Genomic DNA, 23,723 nt, shown 5'->3' with positions numbered 1-23,723 from the left:
CGCTTCTGTACAATATTTTTGTACAGTCGTTACAGTTGCTATAGAACAAAACCTCTACATTAATATTGCAAGAGTGACTTTGAATATATGAGCCTTAGTGAATATAACCAGTGCACAAATATACACACATATTCTGACATGCTGATTTGCCCAAACTGTATGAAGTGCCGTTTTCCATGAAGGACAGTCATGAATAATGACGGACACCCGCATGAAACTTTCCCCGCACGTCTAAAAAAGAGGGCAAGTTTCAAGGTAGTCCGAGAGAGAGATCCTGCTAAGGTGCTAAGTCCCACGGACTCACTTTGTTGCTAGGCAACAGCAAGGGCACCGATCCCTTTTTCAGGAGAACAACTTCACTGTCCAAAATAAATAAAGATAGAAGGAACACACCGTGAACCTCTTGAGCGAGGTTAAGTCGCTGGGAATAACACTCGGGAAACATCAAGTGGCGCGGCTGCAAAGGCCACAGAGTTGTTTATGTTTGGTAATTAGACTCTTTACTCTCAGGACACTGAAAAATGTTCGACATAGCTGCAACTCTCAAAAGGTTTACAGAGTGAGGATGCTCTAAATTCAGCCTTAATGACACTTATTTAAGACAAAATTGAGAATCTGGTGGTTAGATTTTGTTTGGTGTAAAGGAAAATATGAATTGTGGTTTTTCTGAAATAATTAGATAGTCATATTTTTAGGCTTTGTGGACACTCGAAAAATGGGAAATGCATTGTAATGCTGCATGCAGGCTTTGTCCTTCGTTTTCATAAAGAAAATGTGAGCAAACACCCTCAGATCAAAAGGCTACTAGGCTACTAACAAAAGTAACTAGGACTCCTTATCAAAGAAGCCTGGCTTTATCTCATTAAAACAGGCGCGAAGGGGGGGGAGGGAAAAAGCTCCAGTTCCAAAGGGAAATGAAACAGTTTTGCCTGTATTTGCTTTGTTACTTAGCTAGAACAGCTCAAATTAATTACTCTCATCTTCCTCACTCTATTCATTATTCTAGCTGTAAACACATTAGTCAAATGAAATGTCGACGAGCACACCTGGCTTTCTTATCGCTGGTGCCGCGGACGACGGGGTGGTTCAGCTTTCCAACGTGCTGCAAGCAGAGTATTAAGGAAACCCAGTGCCATTTATGGGATATGGTACCTGCCGCCTCTTCTACCGATAGCTGCCTCCCAGGAAGCCTTAATGTATGAGATTTGTCAGTGTCAATTTCCCAGCTAATCTCTCTGGTCCACCTCGCTGCTGCCTCTGCCGCGCATTCATTCTGCTGCTCTGTCTCTACCTGCTCACACTATCCCACGTAGGGCACAAAGGCAACGGGGGGGGGGGGTCCCGAGGGAAAGGAAACGCATCCATGGTAGCCAACGCTGCAGTGTGACCCCCGCATGTACAACCAGCGGAGTTGATACACATCCAAGGAAAAGTGTGTTGGCTTCATCATGACTCATTAGTGCTGCTGGTCAACAGTGGCACAAGGTCTGAGCTTTAACTCATTACAAACCCTGAAAATAAAACAGACTTTGGAAAGTGAGACCATAACAACGGAGTGTATAATTGACTCCCAATGATCCACAAATAGTACTTCCAAAATACCACGACTGAACTTTGTGAATATAATGTTTACTGAAAAACAAGCCTCGTTTGTTTTTAATATGATGCACTTGAATGTGACACATTTTTAACCTAAGAATATCCAGATGGTTTGAAAGGAGCAGGCTTGTTTTTACAGATTTTTCACACGTTTTATGTCTCCACACATCCAGAAGTTGATTCATGCTGCACCGCACTTCCTCTTCATTGGGAAAGAACAACCCAAATAGGCACAAAATACATTATGCATTTCCTCTCAAATCCAATCCCGCTGTGTTCAAGTGTGGGAAGCCAGTGAGGGATCTTGTCATTGCACCAATGACTTGCTGGTTTAGTGGAATGTCATATGAAAAGTGCGGTTTTCATTAACTTTTTTAATAAATTTAAATATTTTTCAATTAAACTCTTATCACAAAAACATCCCAAATAGCAAAAGGCAAGGGGTGGTTATCAATATAACTACATGTATACTTCAGTTCTGCAGCAGAATCAGATACAGCTTTAGTGTTTGGTTGCATCCTTCTTTGATACTGCGAATGTATATTCTGGAAGAAGGATGTTTCCTGATGGAGTCACACACAAGTCACACTGCAACAGGGTAATGCTGAGTGCAGCTCATTCCCGACACTCAGGCTGAGCTGCAGTTAACCAGGTTCAGCCACAGTGACATCCAACAGTCAAACACAGACTCCAACACAAAGGAGGGATGAACGGCTAATCAATAGAGAGAGAAAAGCTTTTTTTGTTAGAAATGTATTACTTCTGAAAGGCTGGCGTTAACTGTTATTTTAACAGTGTCGAAAAGCGGCATTACTCAAGAAGAGAGAAAGTATTTATTTCGTCACCAGACCAGAATTTGGCAGATAGAGAGGTGTAATTTGCTTTAAGTTCTGCAGTGAGCAAAATGCAAATTTAGGCTACATCTCTGCTCATTACTGTTAGAGTCTGGCACAGTGGAAAGCCTCTTGGCCAATAACATTACAACATCACTTAATTAAAATAATTCTGCAAAAACCCAAATGAAGACTTTGACTTGCATTAGCTTCAGACTTCAGAGGATGACATTCAAACTTTACCAATGTGAAATGAAAAGTTGGAACATCCTCTGCACTGCGGCTGTTTCTGATTCTGGTTATTTTCAGACGGGAACATTTTTCCTAGTTTTTTTTTTTTTTTCTTCTTCTTTTTTGCATGTTTAGTGTTGATCACAGACTTTCTTGTTTGGTTTGTTGCCTGCTGTGTTGTGTCCTATCAGAGGAGGCCGGAAACCTGCTTTTGTTGCTTCAGCTTGACAGAAAGTTGTGTCACGCTTTTGGGAACTCCCGTATTCAAATACAAAATTAAAATTGATCATTTCTTCAGTTGAAACAAGTTGTTCAGTCAGAACTTTGATGTGGCTGTTTTTCTGTAAATACGAAGTACGCGATGTTTTGTTTGCAAACTAGTGACGCTTCATAATCTGCACTGCGCTGCGAATTTCACTGTCTCGCTATCAAACAGGAAGTTGTTATAGCTCAAACACACATTGTCCGAACTGCCCCAAACTTTATATCTTTGGTGGAAGTCACGGCCTGAAGACTTCTACATGCTAATATTCAGTTACTCTCATAGCGATTTACAATTTGAAGAACTCCTCCTAGTAGGTTGACCACAGCCACCTCAAACTTGGTGATAAATACTTTAGACCTTGATGATGCTTTATTGTGAAAGTTGTGCATTTCATTTACGGATGTGTCTCTGGCAGTGCAGAATTTTGCAAAAGGAAGTTGTTGAAACTCAGATACACATTTTCCAATCCGTGGCATCGGGTGTATTTCGCCCGTTCTTGGACATAACTCATATGTAATCCCCAGGAAAATGAATGAATGTGTGGGTGTGAAGCCGATGAATTACATTTCTGAACGAGTAACCAAAAAGACCCTGTCATTTGACATGACAAACACCTTTCAAAACACATAAATGTGATATAGTGCATTACAGTATTAAGGGAGGCAGCAGCCTAAAGATGAATGATCTACTGCTGCTGCAGGTCAAAAGCTGAAAATATGGGTGAGAACAGGTAAATAAGAAACACTTTGACATTTTGGAAAATAAGGTTATTGGCTTTATTGCTGAGAGTTAGATGACAAAATTGATCCCACTCTGGTGTCTGTGAAGCTACTGCCAGCAGCTTAGCATAAAGACTGGAAGGCGGACACAGCTACACCTAGTGCTGCTGTCGTAGAGACGTGTTCTCACAGATTAATTCTTCCACAAATTAAACAAACGAGACATAATGTGTTTCAGCTGTGAGCTTTACAGGTGCTGGTAGGTGGAATTTGAACTTTGGAGTCATTCTGGTTGGTCGCTTTATATTTAGCACACAGACACGAGAGCGGCATCAATCTTCTCACCCAACTCTCGGCATAAAAGCAACAAAAAAAAAAAGAAAAGTTTATTTCCCAAAATGTTGAACTTTCCCTCAACATTACAGTTTGAGGTTTCATTGAGCCAAAGACGCTACAGTTTGGCTGCCAACAGAAAAAAATACCTGCATTTGTAAAAGGACCAATGACAAGATAGTGATGGGAAAGAAATGTACGTGTGTGTGTATGTGTGTGTGTGTGTGTTGCATTCTTTCATTCTCACCTTGACATTAATAATTTATCTGGCTGCATTCCATTAAGATCTGTAGGTCTTAGGCTTCCTATGCCCAGGCTCACTGCAGTATGTCAGCTACAAATCACAAAGAGGACAACAAGTCAGACAAAAAAAAAAGATTCAAGGATTCAATAAAATATCTTAAAGGTCCCATATTGTGTAAAGGTAGATGTCCGTGTCTTCTTTGATCATAAAGCAGGTCTAGCTTCTATATTAATACTGTGAAAGTATCAAAGCCTCAGTCCACAGAGAAATGCACACAGCCTGTATTCAGAAACTGAGCCTTTAAACCAGCTGTCAGGACTTATGTAACTTTGTGATGTCACAACAAAGCAGTCATGCCCCAAGCCCCGCCCACCTGGACAACCCATCAAACCTTGCAGTATTTGGTTTCTCTCAGTGTTTACCTGAGAACTGCTACATTTTTTTTTATTCGCTCACAAAACAGTCAGCCAATCAGAAGAGAGGCTCGGAGCCTCATCTCTTCTGATTAGTAACAGGTCAGTGAGCCAGAGTTACTAGATAAGCTTGAGAGAAGAGATGTAAAACTACATTGAGATGAGTTTTGGGTCTTAAAACCACAAATATATCTTCTTATGGATATAAACACGAATGAAACACACCAGAAAAGTGTAATATATGGGACCTTTAATATGTTTCTGGTCGATATGGACAATCACTATGTGAGTCTAGACTTTACAGCCACATTTGAGCTTTAGCCTGGTGAAATACAAACTTCTGCAATCATTTAACGCCGTTGTTTTTGACATTTAGAAAAATCATATTGTGATGAAATTATTACAGTATTACAATTTATTGACATGAGCATTTGTTTGATTCTTTTATTCATTTGCAACATTTTGATGAATACAGATACTAGAAAACCATTATGGAATTGAAATGTCTTGACTGCTGCTTTCTATTTAAACGGATTAACCATCTAGTAGTTTACAGTCTGTAGGATCCTAAAGATGAGACCGTGCTGCGCTCTGTTCTTTAGCTCATGTCTTTTCACTCCGTGTTTGAATGTCAGGGGTCATGCTTTACAATAAAATACGGCGGCGTGTCAGAGCTTGATTGTTGTACGCTGCGCTGAAATGAGGCTTTGATGGCCGTTTTTTCTTATCTTCATATTCCTATATGGGTTATTAAAGCCCAGCGCCATGCATTATATCTGACCTGTCAATCTGATTCCTTCAGCTGAGGACAAATTGTGATTAAAGCAAATTCCATTCATCAGCCACTCATCACCAATGTACAGTAATGTCCTTTTAGAAATGCACGGCTGTAATGTGTCCAAAAATATCTAAAAATCCTTGAAGATAAGTGACTTCTGGCAGCCCTGTTCGGCGCTGTAATTTTTTAAATCTCACTCTGTATGGCACATTGATTTATTCCCCACTAAGCATTAAACCATCAATTCGCTGCATATGACATTATGGCTCGTTCGAGGCTGTCTGGGGAGAAATTATCATGCTCGATGATGTCGATGAGTTAAACCCATAAAACAGATGCACGCCTGATGTTGAATTCAAAGCACAATGAAACATTTTACTTCAAAAGCGCAGCGGATTCTCTCCAGAGACGAGCTAAAGGTGCAGAGCAGCGTTCTGCAGAATCCTGGAAGTCCTCTGTAATCCACAGGAATCAATTAAGGATAGATTTTAATTATATATTGTCCAAGCTGTGCCGATGATCATTATGTGTGCCTGAAAAAATTAAAATGACATCAGTTGTCCTGCAGAGAAAAGAAACTTCTTCATTATCTCAGGTTTAACATGTTTTCATTTTAGCTGAATGATTAAAAAAACTCTTCCAGTTGGCCTTTCAAACTTCACTGAATAAACTCAAATATATCAGCTTCTTCTCTTGGCTTCAGAGAAGTTCATTTAGTTTGGTCAAATTCTCACCCAGTAATATGTAAAATAGCCAAACAAAGTGAGAATTAAGGTCTAAATATGTTGGACAGGTTCGAGCCAAATTAGCTTTTCACAGAGTTCATATTAACAATGACAAATTTCCAAGTACATATGTTACACCATTATGTTTTTCCTCATTTACTCTCCATTGTTAAGATGGTCATAAAATCGCTGCGGCTTTATGCTGTACATTACCATATAATACTGACAATAAACTGCTGCACGTGGGAATCATATTAATCAGCTAAACAACAGCTTCCCAGTAAAGTCCCGAGTCACGTCCAAAAACGAATGTAACAATAAGACCCAAACCCTGCAGACTTGATTGTAACACCATTACGGCGACATTGACAGCGAGAGCCGTCGTAGCGACACAACTTCAGCATAATGACTCTGGGTGGCTGAGGACGACATGCAAACTCAATGTGTGAAAAGCCACAAACTGCAGGCAAAACCGTCTGGGATGACTCCAGTTGCCGTGCAGGCCATGTTTACACTGTGTATGAATTAACATTTAGCTCAGAAAAGGTCATTTTTTTTGCCTTTTTTCAAGCTGCAGAATTTTTCACTTCCCATAATAAGAAGCATATAATAACCATGAAGGTGTTTGGGAAGTATTTAATTGAAATTTCTTTTGGGGGACTTTTTTCTCTGCTGACAATACATATACATGCATATGACAATTCCATACATAGCTAACAAACTGTAAACCTGTGAGGTATTAGCATAATAAAAGGGGGGAAAACATTAACGCGGCACGCTTCGCTCTCACGCTTAATTCCTGCTCGCCCTAAAATGGGAGAAAATATTATCAGTGTTGTCGTAAACACAAGTACAAATCCCTGCTGTTATGGCAGTCATACTGAGAGACTTGTGATGTTTCGCAGTCATTTCCATTCCACAGCCACAGCATTTGCATCTGTTTGATTTCCAGCAGCAGTGTGCAGTGCCTCTTTGTGCAACAATAGAGACACAAATAAATTAAGATCCATCCTTCCTGGCAGAGATTATTTATCTCCCTACTCAAGCTGTCTGAACTTCGAAAACACAGCTTCAAGTTATTCATTGCTATTCCCATACCCGTCGCCCACTGCCTTTACAGTAAAGCCTACAGTCTGCCGCATGCCTGTGCATGTTTTTTGCTAAATATCAGGCTTACACAACAGTTCATAAAGAATTTCTTTAGCCCACTTTCAGCGTGCAGATGCCAGCTGAATCATTGTAATGTAATGCATGTCTATAGCTAAACCTCACTGCTCGTCCTTCGATTGCCCTGAGGGAGACAAAACCAGTCAAACCAGCATCAGAATCAAGTTTCCACGCCTGGTTTACAAGTTGCTGCCAGAATGAAACATGCCATTTCATTCTCATCAGCCTCTTGAAAAAGACAAACATTATATAATTAGGATGATTAAGATGAGCAGAGACTAAAGGCCAACAGTGTTAACATAACTGGAGATAATAAAAGGATTAGGGGGTGATTCACTTAGAGAAGCTAATGACATTTTAAAATAGAAAACAAGAATTCATTAGCAAACTTGACTGACAGGTGAATATCGCTGAGTTCAACGGCACAGAAAAAAAAAAGTGATGGAAATGAGAGCGGAGAAATGAGTGGAAAAGTCAGTTATGGTGTCAGAGTCAGGTGTGAAAAGAGAAAAAAAAAAAAGAAAAGCACCTTTAGGAAAAGAGAGAACAGATCTGCAGCGAGCAGATGAGCACTGACCCAATCTGACCCACTTCTCCCTGATTTATGGTTTATGGTCCCTCAGCAGACACAGCTTTGTTCTGGGGGGGTCATAAATCTCCCGCACCTCAGAGCCGATCAGCTGACCCTCCAATCCTGGCACCCCCCCCCCCCAGTCACACTCAGTCCCGTCCTCCGGCTGCGGCCGAGCTCTCAACACAAAGCAGAAACCACCCGAGCCACAAGCGCGGGCAGTTAATCACCGTGAGCAGACAATGGTATGAAATAGAGCCAAGCGGGGCCCGGGCCGGCGATTCACTGCAATCGCTAAAGCGCTCAGACGGGACAGCTGAGGTTTACCTGCTCGGTAACCTCTGCACCGAGCTGGGAGTTGTTTTCCTAAAAGAAAAAAAAAAAAAAAAAAAGTGAAATAAAGTTCTCACTGTGTGAAATAAGCCGATGGAAGTGCGAGTGAGGGAGATAAGAGCTGCGAGGACGTGGCAACACCTCGCTGAAGCGAAAACACAAACATGACCGATTGACATGGTTTAGTATTTACGCCTCCTGCCATTTTTCAAAGGGCGACATGTCGGACTAATTATGAGACACATTAATTGGTGTGATGAACAGAGCAGCAGCGACTGGTGAGACTCTGAAAGTTGGATCATCAAAGAGGTAAACACTGCTCACTGCAGCCTGGCTCAGCGGGTTAACTGCTGCAGGATGGAGAGCACTGTGCGGCTGAAATGAGTTATTTTGTGCGGATCGGACACGGTAACATGTCTCACCGTCAGTGGCAGAGGAACAGAGAGATGGAAGAGGAGGAAGCAGAGGACAGCACGCGATAGGGACAGAGAGGGGGGGGGTTGTGGGGTGGGGGGGGGTTTAATTTGAAAGGGAGGAGAGAAGCAGCGTGCTGCCTGAGGGGAGACAGATATTCCTCCAAGAAGCGTGGAAAAAAAAAAACACACACACAAACACGCACGCACGCACGCACACGGAGCAGCATGCAGAGAGAACGAATGGAACTGCTGGAAAGTGGAGGCAGGAAGCGTCACCTCTCGCAGCAGCACCGTCATGAGAAAAGAAAAATCAGCACACTCACCTGCCTAAAGCACGTAAACGCATCTCCGCGCTCAGTCCTTCTCACTGAGTGCGTATCGCGAGGAAGCTCTGCCGATGCTCGGCGAACGCCACCAGTCTAAATGATCTCCATGACTCATGCGGGAGCAGATAATTGGCTCTCAGAAAAGTGGGATAAACAGTCATTGTAAAGGCAGTGAGTAGCCTGGTGATGAGGATTTTTTTTTTTTTTGTGTCTTCCCACTCCCGCGCATGGATGTTCTCAATTTCTCTTTCTCTCTCTCTCTCTCTCCCTTCCTTCACTCTATCTCGTTCTTTCGCCCACCCTCTCAAGAGCCCCTCTCGCCCCCCCCTTACAAAAAAAAAAAAAACAATCCCATCACACCTCCCCTCTTTTTCCCCCTAATGCACAACTCTCCTCGCCAAGGTGCCACTAACAGTTTCTGTAAACCCCGGTTTCTCATTGGTGCTTTCCTCCCTGCTCTCCTCCACTTTACAGTTTTTCCTGTCTTAAAGGAACAATGCGTTCACCCCCACCACCACCACACACACCCCCACCACCACCACACACACCACCTCTTCCTGCAGCTCTCTCAAAGTGTATCATGACAAGAAGTGTTGGGCAAAACTAATTACACTTTAGGATCGGTGCAGCGGGACAGACTTCAATAATTCATGAGCTCAATTTAAGGGGGTGATGGCAGATGTGTACCTGAAGACACAGAAGCAGAATTAGATTTTCTCGGAGACACCCTGCTGACATTGTGTACGTGTGTGTGCCTCTGGGGATAGAGGTATCCAAAATCACATGGTATTAGGTAATCTGACATTTATCCATCTCTCTCTATGACAAATGCAACAGCGTCAACAGGTTCCCGGATCAGCTCCAGGTGCGTGCCCTGTAACTGGCGCCAACGGAGAAGTCCTATTCTATTTTTGTTTTATTTTTTACAAAAGAGACGAGTAAGATGAGTAAATAGAGCAGAGATCCAGCCAAAAGCTCTTGTACGAAGGTGATGCATCACCATTAAAATACTTTAATAATAGTAATGCATGTGTTCTGGCTTGAGAATGAGCACAGTGAGGTCTATAATGAAATTTCTGAGTCATTGGATCTTTAAAAACAACATTGCAATCCAAAGATATTCACTTTTTTTTTTTTTTTTTTTTTTTTTACTACAGACAGAAGTGTAGACAGTTTTCACATTCTGTAGTATTATTTCCTACAGAAATTCACATGTAAACAACTGACCTCTCCTCTGCAGCCATGCAACTCTGCCATGAATTGGTGTGTGAATGTTACGACCCAAAATACAAACAGTAATCTTGAGTTGGTGACTGATTTCTCACTGAATAAGTGAGAGACCATTTCTTTAAACTAACTCAGGACTGACGGAGCAGTTAGTCGCTTCACTTCTGTAGTCAGCCTGTCACAGAGGGTGGAGCGACTCCCGACATGCGGCGCTCGAGCCAAAACCAGAGTCATTTTCTCCACATCAACCCAGAGAGTCGAAAGCGCAGTGCAAGTGAGTGAGCCTCACCGCAGGCATGCAGCACTATTTATAATAAATGAGACAAAAGTGATGGAACAAATTCAAACTGCTTCAAATGTGAAGGGTTCAAATGTAACATCTTCTCATGGAGCACGACACGTCATGATTCCAGCTACTTTTGGCAGATCAGTTGGCTCAGGGTTAGGAATATTTACATTTCTGTGAAGCTTGTATATTATCGTCACTTTTTTACACCAACGACATTTTGCATACTCTTAAGTTTAACTACAGTAAATGCAAGTAGCTATTAGGGATGGGTATCGTTTTATTGATTCCCTATTTCAATTACAAAATGATAATCAATGATATTTACCATTTACTACAGTAAATATGTGCATTAAATAATAGTTTATTTAACTGCTTTAGATTGATCTTTATTTAACTGCTGGTTGTTTTATATTTATGTTCTGGTAGTAAACACATGTATGTTTGTTTGTCCTATATTTTACTGGTCAAGGACATTTCAGTCTTGAAAAGACACGTTCCAACGCGCATGCACCTGAGACATTTAGATGTGCAAATATCTTCATCGAGAAAACTAGTCAAGGACATCACATACTACCCGGAGTACCAGCTCAAATCCTGTTCAGCTGGAGGATGAATTTCTTTCCCAGTCCGACGGTAGAGCCAATACTGGTCTGGCTTTACACACAAGGAGAACCCTGTGGGATGCTAAAAAGCTCCAGCTTGACTCAGAACTGGCTTTTCTTCTCATCGATGTGTAAGCCAGTTTCATTAGTGACCGGCTACAGGAGGCATGATAACATTAGCTAACTTGCTTTTACTCATACCATGAATTTGTTCAGGAAATATTGCAATCGCTAGTTGGCTAACTGCCATCACTGCTGTGGGAAGAATCACACCCATGCCATTCTGGGAAAGCGTTCTCAGACTTTTGGACCCAGCTGTGTGTGTTAACTTTCTCGAAGTGTCAAATTGGCATAAATTTGGGCAAACTTTTGAAACTAGTTCCTAACTTGATGATTTTTGCAACTGTAAGCTCCAGACATCCAGTGAATCGGCTCCTCCAGCAGTAATCTTCAGACCTGTATATACCATCTGAGCACCTGTGCTGTCTGAAATTCCAGTGATAAATTAGTAACAACAATGAGCAGCTTCAGTCGCAGGTGCATCAACTGTGCTATTTGAATTTTCCTTCCGAAGGCGCCTTATACAAACGCTTACTTTTGGAGTTTGCACTTTTGTCAATCTGAGCTTCAGTGAGTAAAATTTAAAGACTTGCTGGGACCTGTTAACAGTGGGACTGCGGAGGAGTAAATATCAGCACAGACAGCCTCATATTCAGCCATTTATTGGTAATCCTGGTGACTCCATCAGAGGAACAATTGGAAGCAATTATTCATGAGGGTTTCATTGTTTACTAGAGTCTGTTAAGAGTTTGATGTACTGCTCTGCATGGTGCTCTGCTGCTCTACATTTACCACCTGCATGTTCTTCTGGGACGTGTATACAATACATGCGATCAGATTATTGAGAGAAGCCAGTAATAGAAACCTTCCTGAACAACCATAACTGTTAAATCTGATTTGGTAAAGCAGGATTTTGAAGACAAAGCTTTAAAAATGTTCACTTTTCTTTAGTTTCCGAAAAGCAGCTTGAGGAAATCAAACTCCTTTGTGAAAATAAATAAATAAATAAATCAAGCAAGCAGGCAGTCTCAGTCGCCTTCAGGTCCTCATCTGTAATGTCAACCTTAGTGCACCTCCTCTTGGTGATCAAAGCTGCCTCATGCTTTCATCAACAGCTGGTGTGAATATAAAAAAAAAAAAGGGGGAATAGCAATATGGCATGGTTACGCAACCTATTTCAACCAGCCCTCCACCCCATTCTCCAAACAAGCACAGCTTGCCTTTAGTCTTTATTTCACTGTCGTTGATGCATATTTCATAAGGGAATTCACTCTTCCTTTGATTCTTTGACACTTTGGTGCTGCTGTCTAGCAATCCATTAGCGCCCATTATCATCTCTACAGTCCTAATTACAGACAACAAGAGGACTCTTACAACTCTAATGTACTGTATATAATGGTTCAGCCCTCCTATTATATAGAATTTTCCCAGGTAGAAAGTACAATTAGGACTCTGAGTGAGCAAACGATTAATCTTCTCACCTATCAATGTCAGAAAATAGTGGAAAATGCCCTTCAGAATGCCAATTGCGATGTCGGGATATTGGCTGTTTTGTCTGACCTACAGTCCAAACTTCAAACATATTCAAGTTCCTCTCCAGACATTTTTAAACTATGTAAAAATACTGATTAAATTCTTTTTATCATGGTTTAATAGTGGAAAAAAAAACTGGGGATAGAAGAACATCTATGCTTACTTGAGAAATCTAGATCAGGCCTTGTGCCCCGCCCACTACCACTGCGTGCCCTAGGTTGACGGGTAAAAGAGCAGAGAGTAGCGAGATGGAAGAAACATCACATCAGAAGAAACATCAGAGAGACTCAGCCACATGTTTGAGCCTCAGTCAGACCCAGACCCAGGAGTTTGTTTATGAGACTGTCATTGGTTCACTGCAGTTCGAGGTGGAAATACTCAGTCATGGAGTTGACTGCTTTGTTTTATATAAAAAACAATAAAAACACCATATGGATGTTAAACACTTTTGATTTTCATGATGTGACTGCTGTAAACATGGCACACATATAGGTCAATGTTACCATTCAATTTCTCACTTACGCTCAAACTTAAAAACATTTTGTAATATTATGTTAAAGGATCAGTTCACCTAAATTACAGAAAAATAAAATAGGGATGCATTGTCAGTACATGGTCTGTATCAAGCAGATCAGTTATCAGCCAGATATGACCAACTCACATTGAGTACTATTTCTCTGTCAGTGTAATCATAACCATTCAACTTTTTACTGCTGGAGCTGAAAAGAAAAACATCTCTCCTTCCCTTATCCCTAGTGCTGCAGTATCTACCCATTCAAACTGATTTAGTTTTATGAACCACGATTTTGTGGCCTTCTCCTCTGAAACTTGTCTCCACACCGATACAATGGAGATGAAAGGAATTTCATTTCTGCTCTTCCAAAAAAAAGAAAGAAAAAAAGACATTTTAAAAACTGACTGTCAACCTCTTTCATAGGGACTACTTCTGTGGTAGAAAGTATTTCTAATGAAAGCTGTCACCGTTGTCTCCATTGTGTTGGGGTGGATGTAGAAATCTCAGAGGCAGCTATCCAAAAACCCTCAGCACACAATCACACACACACACACACACACACACACACTTGCACAAAACTTCCTACATTGTTAGATACCACTATCACTGTGACTAGAAGAAAACTGTATTTTTGTACTGGCCCTTTAATTCTGGCAGCAACAGTGAGTTATGACGGGTCACAGGACTACACAGCGCGGTGCTATGTTGTGATTGATTAATTAATGTCTTCCACACAAAGAGATAAAACCTTAAGAACAGGAGTGCGCTCTTTGTAGATGTGAACCTGGCACTAAACTGTGTGAGTGCAGACCTTCTTGGCTACTAATGGGCAGAAAGTCACATTATACTGAATGAGCAGCAGAGGGGGAGGCGCTGAGGGAAAATGGCCACAGAGACAGAAGATGAGGCAGCCAAAGCACACTTCAGTAAGTGTAAGATCATTCCACTTCAAAACACAGGGAGACTTAATGCTGCTATATAAGCAACTTTTTCCCCAGTAATGGACGGTAGTTTTGCTAAGATGACTGTTCTCGTTTGAACCATTTTCTAGCTCCGCGCTGTGACATGACAGCTCTTTCGTTTCCTCTGTTTACTGTGCAGGGAAAATGAAGATTCATATGGCATCCTGTTGATCAAGTGACTGTCACCTGTTTCCACCTGTATATTATATATATATTGTTTTAATGAGACGTGGAAAGTCACATTTAATATTTTAAATGGATTTACTCAATACATGCACAGCAGATAACACTGAAAACGGGCGTGGCGTGTGTTCATATTATTAAATGTCTTGTCCGACCAATAGTCGGAAACCAAAATGTAGGCTTTTCAATTTACCATCATTTAAGACTAAGAATTCTAACATCTGAGAAGTGGGAAGCATATTTGACTTTTTCACTTGAAAATTTTGGATGAAAATCATTTAATCATTGAATCTGTAGCTACGTAACAAGTTACTTCCACCCCAATAAATTTCAGGGGGAAATACTGTGTATTATAGTACAGTGTAATATTTGACTACCACATTCATTCAACAACATACTGTCATCTGATAAAATATGATGCATCATGTTTTATCATTTAATATTCACCCCACCATTACTAACATTAAGTGTAGAAAGCTTGACATTTTAATACTGAGAACAACTTTTCCATCTAGAGTGTGTGAGTAAGATTCTTGCTGTCCATGAGCACAGAACTCACTCATGTGCAGTTATATGTTACTTACAGTAGCGCACAGTCAATTGTAAAAGGCTTATATAAGTGAAAATGGATGTTAAAGTGGAAGAAAATGGACGTACGGCAGAATCTACTGTGGGCAATTAACTTTCGCTAAGAAAAAAAAAGTTCAGGTCGTGAGAGTAACTCCACAAACTTCAACAACAGATGCTGCCATTCGAGGTAAACTCAATTAAAACATGATAGGTGCCTCACGCTAACCGATTCTGCCTTCCTGTAGAAGGAGAAAACCTTATGTTGAGCATATGGGGCTGACTATTATATACCCAGAACCACAAGACCCCTCGTCTAATTTTACTCTTGTGATGCAGGATTTTAGGCACTCTTTATTCTCAATTAAAAAAAAATCTTTTAGGAGCAACCGATTTTTTTTACAAAAAGCTACAAAAGTAAATTAGTGTTTGTTAAATGCAATATAATACTATCAATTTAAAAGAAAAGCCCTTTGGTATCAAGGAGGAACATCAGGAATTTGAGGTACAACCTGATGATAAAACACACTTACACTCCTTTTTCAAAAAGAACCTTGACTGTTTGAAAGATCATGTTTTCTCCTTCAGATCAGCAAACTTAGAAAAAATTCCCCTTAATACCTTGTTGGGTTTGGTGCACCAGAGTTCAGGCCTTTAGCCGTTAGACGTCTCCAGAATGAGCTTCACCTTTGCTAGCCCAGCTAAAGGACGGCAAGACTTGCTAGAACTAGGGCACTGCCTGTTTTTTTGGGGGGGGGTTTTTTACAGCCTAATTGGAACCACTTCGTATCAAAACACTGCATTCACAGTTTGGATGCGTATCATAGTGCACTGGCTTTTCTTGTTAATGTGTTTGAATAATGTTCTTAAAGTCTTTCCAATCTCAGAGAAAAATAAATTCACATTCCACATAATTACAAGCAGCCAAAGTAAAACCACTCTAAAAAGTAAACCGGCATGACAGTCAGCTGGACTAATGATGGCAAAATTCTCAACTTCACTAGCATTATCCTTTGTAGTAGTATTTGGCTTTCATCCAGCCATAATGTGAATGAACTTCTCAGTGTTGAATGAATCACTGTGCATGGTCGTACAACGTTGCCTACGACAGATGGAACATAAATCTGAGGTTCACACGTATGACATAACGTGCAGCGCTGGAGAAGAGTTAAAGCTCCTCTCTTTGAGTGTTTGGTGCAAAGAGCGGCTCCTAATACGATGTGGTGGATGTCATTTTGAACCCCTCTCAAAGGACGTGACAATGGGGAAGCCAAATCAAACACTGGGGGTAAAAGGGAATTTGTTAAAGCACAGATGAACGATGACAGGAAGTGGAGTGGATTGAAATACCCCCAGCAGCTACAGTTTCTTTTTAAATTTTATTTTAATTCGCAAAATGGCTCTGGTGCTAAAACACACAAAGTACACACTGTATATGTGAAAGTGCACTGCACCACACTACTGTATAGCACCTCAAGGTGACCTCAAATTACCAGTTACAAATATAAATCCTGTCACTTCATACATGAGGCAAAGCTTACACGTCCCAGAAGTTCATGGTCCTGCATCAGGCTCCTGCTTTTACCGTTCAGTCAACTTCTTAATTACTGGCTGTTCGTTTCATATCAAAAAAACTTTATTATTGCCTGATCTATTAGATATATCTTTATAAAATATAAATATATTATCTCAAATGTATAAATATGGACAAAAACTAATTTCTGTTCCCTGCAATAAAAAAAAAGTAATCAGCCATCACATCACATTCTCAGGTCAGACCTAATTGTGGGAACTTGAAATCGTACATCTCAGGGGGTTGGGATCTGCAGACAAATACAGAGCCAGTAAATATAATGCAGAACAGAACAGTTTTGGTGAAGATAATTTCTTTCATTTAAAAGACCATGTTCTCAAATGTTAAATGTCTCCACATAAACAGGGAAGAATGTTTATTTCATTTCATTTCTGCCTGTGCCATAATTGTATTCAGGTCTGATATCCAGCTCTAGTAATTTGACATCACAAGATTCATGCAGGCGCAGAAACTACAAATCAGTGCTACGATACTGACATGTAAATGTGGTGTTATGATTATTGCAAAGGCACTACTTAACTAAAGAAATGTAAGAATTTAATTATGGTGCTGATTGAACATTATAAATTATAACAAGGAGATATGAGATGGCGCACATGACACACAGAGATGTTTAGATTTCAGGCTGCTAGCAAAAGCTCTCAGTGGATGTGATGGATCATTTTGTATATTTCATCATTATAACACACTGTGTTTCAGTTGGTATCTGTGATTTAGTGACAGACACATTTAAATTTACAAATTTAAGTCTTTAAACCATCGGTTTAAAAGATAAAGTTATTAAAATTGTAACTAAGAGTCGGCTTGTGCCTGTATTTGATAGTATCGCAATATTTTCAATATCATAATCAAGAAAGAGTTTGTCTTAATTCATTTGGACCTTTAATGCATCATGTTTCTCATTTAATATTCACCCCACCATTACTAACATTAAGTGTAGAAAGCTTGACATTTTAATACTGAGAACAACTTTTCCATCTAGAGTGTGTGAGTAAGATTCTTGCTGTCCATGAGCACAGAACTCACTCATGTGCAGTTATATGTTACTTACAGTAGCGCACAGTCAATTGTAAAAGGCTTATATAAGTGAAAATGGATGTTAAAGTGGAAGAAAATGGACGTACGGCAGAATCTACTGTGGGCAATTAACTTTCGCTAAGAAAAAAAAAGTTCAGGTCGTGAGAGTAACTCCACAAACTTCAACAACAGATGCTGCCATTCGAGGTAAACTCAATTAAAACATGATAGGTGCCTCACGCTAACCGATTCTGCCTTCCTGTAGAAGGAGAAAACCTTATGTTGAGCATATGGGGCTGACTATTATATACCCAGAACCACAAGACCCCTCCTCTCCCCTCTCTTTAATAAACATGATATTCAAGCTTTGCATCACACTGCTCACTGAACCAGCTAAGCACTTGACAGCCACATCAATGCATCTCTGACTGTATGAATATACAGTCTGGATTCATGCCTGGAGTGTTTCAGCTCCTTCCTCTGCTAATCTTGGCATCGGTGTTAAGCATGCTGTAAGTACGGTCCATTCTTTCAGTCATTCAGCCAGGCAGGAAGTCAGTCAGTAACTCAGTCTTTCACTCAGCGCTGGCATTAAGATTTCTCTTCACAGCGACTGAACACAGACCCCGAGCTCGGATCCTCTATCGCTGGAGCGGCCTCCACTCTCTGACGCTTACGCCTCACATCCCTCGTGTCACAGCGAAAAGCTCAGTGGCTGCTCAATAGATTCCAGCTGCCGAGACATTCATGACCTGCACCACCTCAGATAATCAACATGGTAAGACACCAGAGGGGAAGAGCGCGGTCAAGAGGCAGACCGACAGTTATTTGTGGCATTTGTCTAACCTTTCACGGAGAAATCAAGTGAGTGCGCCGCCCAGACTACCTGAGTGGATGATGTTGCAATCATCTCTAGGCAAGTTCATTGCATCTTACGCTGCAAAAAATTTCATTTTTTGAAGGTCATCTTCATTTTGAATTACGAATCTTGTAACAAGGAGATGTCATTGCGGCTTTTATAAGCGAAGTTTCGATAATTGCGTCATTTAATTCAACGGGAACTTGTGAAAGTGTTTCTGGGTGGAGTAAGTGTGAAGCTTTAGACCCCTGCTGATAAAGCTTTGGAGATAAACAGGATTTTAGAGCAGACTACAAACGTGCCGAAAAACTCACGGAAGAAAACGAATAATAATAAAGACCGAGGATCTCGATGGTGTGACTGCGGCAGCAATCACACAATTACAAGCATAAAAAAGTCTTCCTAAGATAGACATTTTCTTCTTGTCTACATAAACTGTCTGTGTTAACTGTGGCAAGGCAACAGAAATAAGCCTGCATGTAATTCCATTCAAAAAAAAGTCTGAAGGATTAGAGCTTTTTAGGTTTATGTTCTGCCTGAGCACACAGGGTCAATGGGAGCCTCTCCTTCCTTTAAAGAAAAATGACTTGTACAGTATGAATGGGTGTAAAAATATGACTCATTTGATTTAAGAGTCTAGTCACTTTGTAGCCAGGGAAAGAAAGTATGCAGACTGTTTGTTCTGCCTCATACTAGCATTCACCAGTGGAAATCTGCACAGTAATACCACAGCACAACCTCTTCTGTCCAACCCGAGCACATGCTGCCCTTCTTTCTGCTCAACGTGTCAGTGTCCACTGGTGTCTCCGCTCCACTGTCTTCATTCAGCTGGTCTGGGATTGGACTTTTTTTTCTTGAAGTGTGAATTTATGCAAATGTTTATTTATTTCACAAATGTCATTATATAATATCTATCACAGATATCAAGTGTTAAATGTAGTTATTCATGCGTTTCATGTGCAAACAACTAGTCGAGCTTTTTTTGTTACGCTGATACAGACCAAGACAATAATGTCACAACAATGTACAATATAAGAGGGAGTTACATATGAAATGAAAATATAATTCATCCGTTTGGACAAGTGTCTCTCTCATAATAAAAACAAAGCTGCAGGTTGGTCCAGTGAAGAAAAAACTCATGCTCACTGCTGCTGTCGCGGATGGGAAGCCAGTGAGGGATCATGCCTCATGCTGTGTGTGTGTATTTATGTATATAGATATGATCAGGCAGCTATTGATAGAAAAAAAATCTCTATCGCTTCTCAGGAGTCTTCTCATCAATGTCAAAACTGAAGCCCTTACAGATATTGATGCCAATCCAGCAAGTGATTTACCAAATAGATCGCTGACCACTGTGATTTATATTGAGAAAATGTCTGTACATATTTTTCTCCTGGAACCCACTGAGTGTGTAATCCGGACTCATGCGATGACAGGATGCTGGTGCCTATTTTTGTTTTGAATTTCAACATTGCACATCATGTAGTCGATAATTTCCTCATTCCAAATCTCTTTAAGTCAAAGAGTGAGGATCAGAGGCAGCCAGCAGCAGAATCCCCTGCAGAACATCATTGTTTTTCCTCATGACACTGATGAGGTGTCCCGCTTTCCTACTATTTCCTGTTGTGGGGGATCAAACCCACTTCTGTGGACAAGGCTGTCTGCCTTTTATACTAAATATAATAATATTAATAATAAACATCATCAGCACAACAGTGAGTTTCGTGCAGCACGGAGATAGTTTTACTGACTCGTGTTCATCTTTTCGTATCTGTCAGTGGAAATAAATTCATTCCAATTAACAGTGGTTTCACAGAGTGCTCTGGTAACAAGCTGAGGCTCATAGTGGGAGACTCGCCCCTCGGTGACCCCTAATGAGCCAGCAGCCTCCTGCCAGAGGAAGCCCGAGCTGCTGCACTTGTAATGAGCTGCTGTTTTGCTACAGGCCTTTCACATGAGCCATGGAGCTGTCATTCGCACCGCAGGACATGAGCTGCTCCGGCAGATGATGCAATTCTACGGCGACTTTAAGGACAATGTGCGCCTTTGGTGATGCGTTACTGTTACAGTTTCAGCATTAATGACGTGAGCTCATGTCAGATACAGCAGATCTTTTTTTTTTCCTATTGCTGAGATCTCCATTCGGAAAGAAGCTGTTTGCATGTTAGGCATGGAGTCGAGTCAGAGAAGAGCTGAAACATTGCTGGGTGCTTCATGTGTTGCTCTTTTCTTCCGCTTTTCTTTTGTCGTGATGTTCAGAAAGCTGTGGTCAGCCAGCGACTGAGAGTAGAACCCACAGAGGCAAATGATGGTATTTTGGCGGAATACATGCTGTTTTGTTTCACCATGTTGCATGGTTGCAACTAATTAATATTTCTGTTAACCTATGAAATATTTCTCCTGCTAAATATTTGCTTTTCTTGTTGTGAAAAAGTAGAGGACACTAACAAGCAGATATCTTGCTTTGTCCAACCAACTGTCCAGAGCCAAACAGTTTTGAATTTATAATCATATAAAAACAGAGAAAAGCTGCAAATCCTCTTATTTGAATAATGAATGTGTAATTTCAACCCGGATAGCAAAATGAAACTTCTGGCCCAACATACGCCTGCACCCTTGGCCCGTATCTGGCCCATATACGTCCACATCTGGGCAGATTCTGGCTGCTATTCTCCGGCACTGACTGACAGTTGGAAGTGTGCGTGCCAGAATCGGCCCAGATGTGGAAGTAGTATCTGACAATCATGCTCTATATGGGCCAGATCCGGGCCATTGATCCAGGTGTATACTGGGCCAGAAGACAACAAGCATGTGGCCCAAGTATGGGCAGGATTTATTTTGCTCTCTGGGAAATATCTATTCATTTTGTGTCCTTTTTTAGACAACATTAACTATTAGTGTCAGCACTACTTCACAATAAAAGCATATGCCATGTTGTTTTGCCTATGAGGTTTAGTTATATTACTTAGACACATTGATTGTCATCCATTAGGCATATGTTTCATTTAGATAAACAATACCTCCTGCTGTTTTTGCTTCTTCAATGGAGCTATAATGCGTTTAAAGACATAGCTAGTGAGAGCTGTGGACACTTTTCCCTTTGATTCTGCCTGGTTGCTGGGTTGGACACAAATCAGATGCACGCTCTCTTCCCGATTGTGACTTATTGCATTTGTGATGTTATCAGACACGCAGCCCCACATGCTGTGACGCCTGTGCAGTGAGGGAGGCTGTAATGTGCAGAAAGTTATGACTGGGGCTCCATCTCGGTGACACACCGCAGAGCCAGATAAAAAAAAATAAAAGATAAACCCAGGACAAGTGTGCTGCTACAGTTATCAGTCTGACCACGTGGCTTTACCTGTGAGTCCTTCAGCAACCATCACATCAACTCGTTGTCAAACCAGCCACACAAACACAACACGCACTGACACTCACCTCCACATCAGCAGATAGGCTGCAGCTGGGGTCCAGACGCAGGTGTCAGCGGGGGATATGTGGGGAAGTGGACTTCTCTCTCTTTATTTCTGCCTCTCTCTCTCTCTCTCTCTCTCTCCCGACGGTTGGATTGACTCGGACACCGGCTCCCGACGCGCTTCACGATCCCGAACGACAGCCCAAGCAGGCGGGCAGGCACCGCTGGAAATTTCTGCAGCGGCACCTCCGCTCTATTTCTTCTCCCTCTCTCTCTCTCTCTCTCTCTCTCTCTCTCCCTCCCTCTCTGTCTCGCGTTTTGCTTTGTTCTTTGCCTTCAGGTCTCACAGAAGACAAACTCTGAGCAATTCGTTGGGCATTTCGAGCTGTCGAAATTGCTGCCACATCCCTGAGGTAGCGTGACTCTTGATGCCGCGCTCCGGTCTGCTCTCTCCTCTGCTCCTCCCGGCAGCAGGCGGACAGGAGGGCGGTGCGACTGGATTCGTGCGCTCCAGCGGTGCATGCGTGGCGCGGTCGGTCAGATCCCTGGATTCACCTGTCATCACAAGACAAAGTGCATCCTATTTAAAATACAACCGAAGATGAGACCGGCTCAAAGGCTGTAACCCTCAAACCCAGGGGCGCTAATAAGATTTTTAGGAGAACCCATATCTTCTGTAAGAGGGACGCACATTAGTCCAAGGCCCCTGTCTGGGAGGAGATTAAGAGGGAAAAGCAATTAGTTTGAGATCCTGTAGATGTTTTAGGATGCTCTTGGTTTGGAAAGAAGTCTCTGATGAATTCTATAAAGTTAGAGAATATAGCTTCCCAAACTTTTGTCAAAAATCAATCCAGACTTAATAGAGGTTTCATCCCATGGAGCCGTTCAAAGGCTTTTGTTGCTTTTGTGTACTGTCGATTGGGAGAGTGAAATTGAACCAACCTTCATTTTGACAGAAAGGAAACCTCTCTAAGAACCTGGACCTCAGATTAGGAGGTCCAATCCTCAGCCTTTGTTCTTTTGGCCTTTATTTCAGTCCCGAGAAGGAGACAACGGTACTGGTGAATAAAAGATGAAATTAAATGAAAAACAACAAAAGTGATGTAAAATCAGTGGTGGAAAGTCATTTATATTTGCTTGTTTTCTGTCTTTTGTTCCTTTATACTCCACTAATTTCCAGAGGCAAATATTATACCTTTTACTGTACTTCATCTATCTATCTATCTATCTATCTATCTATCTATCTATCTATCTATCTATCTATCATCAGCTACTGTACAGCATTGAAATGCTGCTAAGACTTCACTGTTTTCTTAATAATAATCAATTTATGTATATAATGCAGTGTAATTAAAGGTGTAATTACAAATTTTTCTTTTAAAAAAAGGTCCAATGTTTTACACTTTTCCTGTTGTGTTTTACTTGAAGTGTTGATCCATAAGAAGATATATTTGTGGTTTTAAGAACCAAAAACCATCTCAATGCAGTTTACATCTCCTCTCTCAGGCTTCTCTCTGGAGCTGCAGTAACAACAGGTCGGTGAGCCAATCAGAAGAGAGGAGGCTCTGAACCTCTCTTCTGGTTGGCTGACTGTTTTCTGAGTAATCAAATAAGAATATAGTAGATTTCAGGAAAACACTCACAGAATCCAAATCCTGCAAGGTCGGGCAGTGGGTCCAGGTGGGCGGGGCTTGGGGCATGGCTGAGAGTGGTGACTGCTTTGTTGTGACATCACAAAGTTACAGAAGTCCGGATGGCTCATTTTTAGCCTCAGTTTCTGAATACATACATATTTCTACAATATGGGACCTTTAATGTAGGTATATTTTGCAAACAAAAAGAAATGAAAATTAATTAATGAATGAAAAATTAAAACACCATTTACACCTTTAGAGGTTTACAGTCTGTAATACACACACATACACACACACACACACACACACACATA

The 23,723-nt window shown here is 41.1% G+C and overlaps 1 long non-coding RNA gene across 1 annotated transcript in view; it reads right to left on the bottom strand.

Moving 5' to 3' along the window:
* Positions 1 to 22,274, bottom strand: part of LOC111658412 (uncharacterized) — a 52,571-nt gene extending 30,297 nt beyond the window's left edge. Inside the window, exons 1-2 of the long non-coding RNA XR_015437545.1 lie at positions 21,799 to 22,274; positions 4,228 to 4,314 (exon numbers count right to left, since the gene is read on the bottom strand). This is a non-coding gene — a long non-coding RNA (uncharacterized LOC111658412). The remainder of the gene's footprint in view (positions 1 to 4,227; positions 4,315 to 21,798) is intronic.
* Between the last annotated feature and the right edge of the window lie 1,449 nt (positions 22,275 to 23,723).

The sequence above is a fragment of the Seriola lalandi genome, unplaced genomic scaffold (assembly GCF_002814215.2).
Source record: "Seriola lalandi dorsalis isolate HSWRI2012SDOR001 ecotype SW California unplaced genomic scaffold, Sedor1 jcf7180002054442, whole genome shotgun sequence".
NCBI lineage: Eukaryota > Metazoa > Chordata > Actinopteri > Carangiformes > Carangidae > Seriola > Seriola lalandi.
Note: the sequence above shows the minus strand (reverse complement) of the source record. Positions and strands in the feature narration are given on the sequence as shown.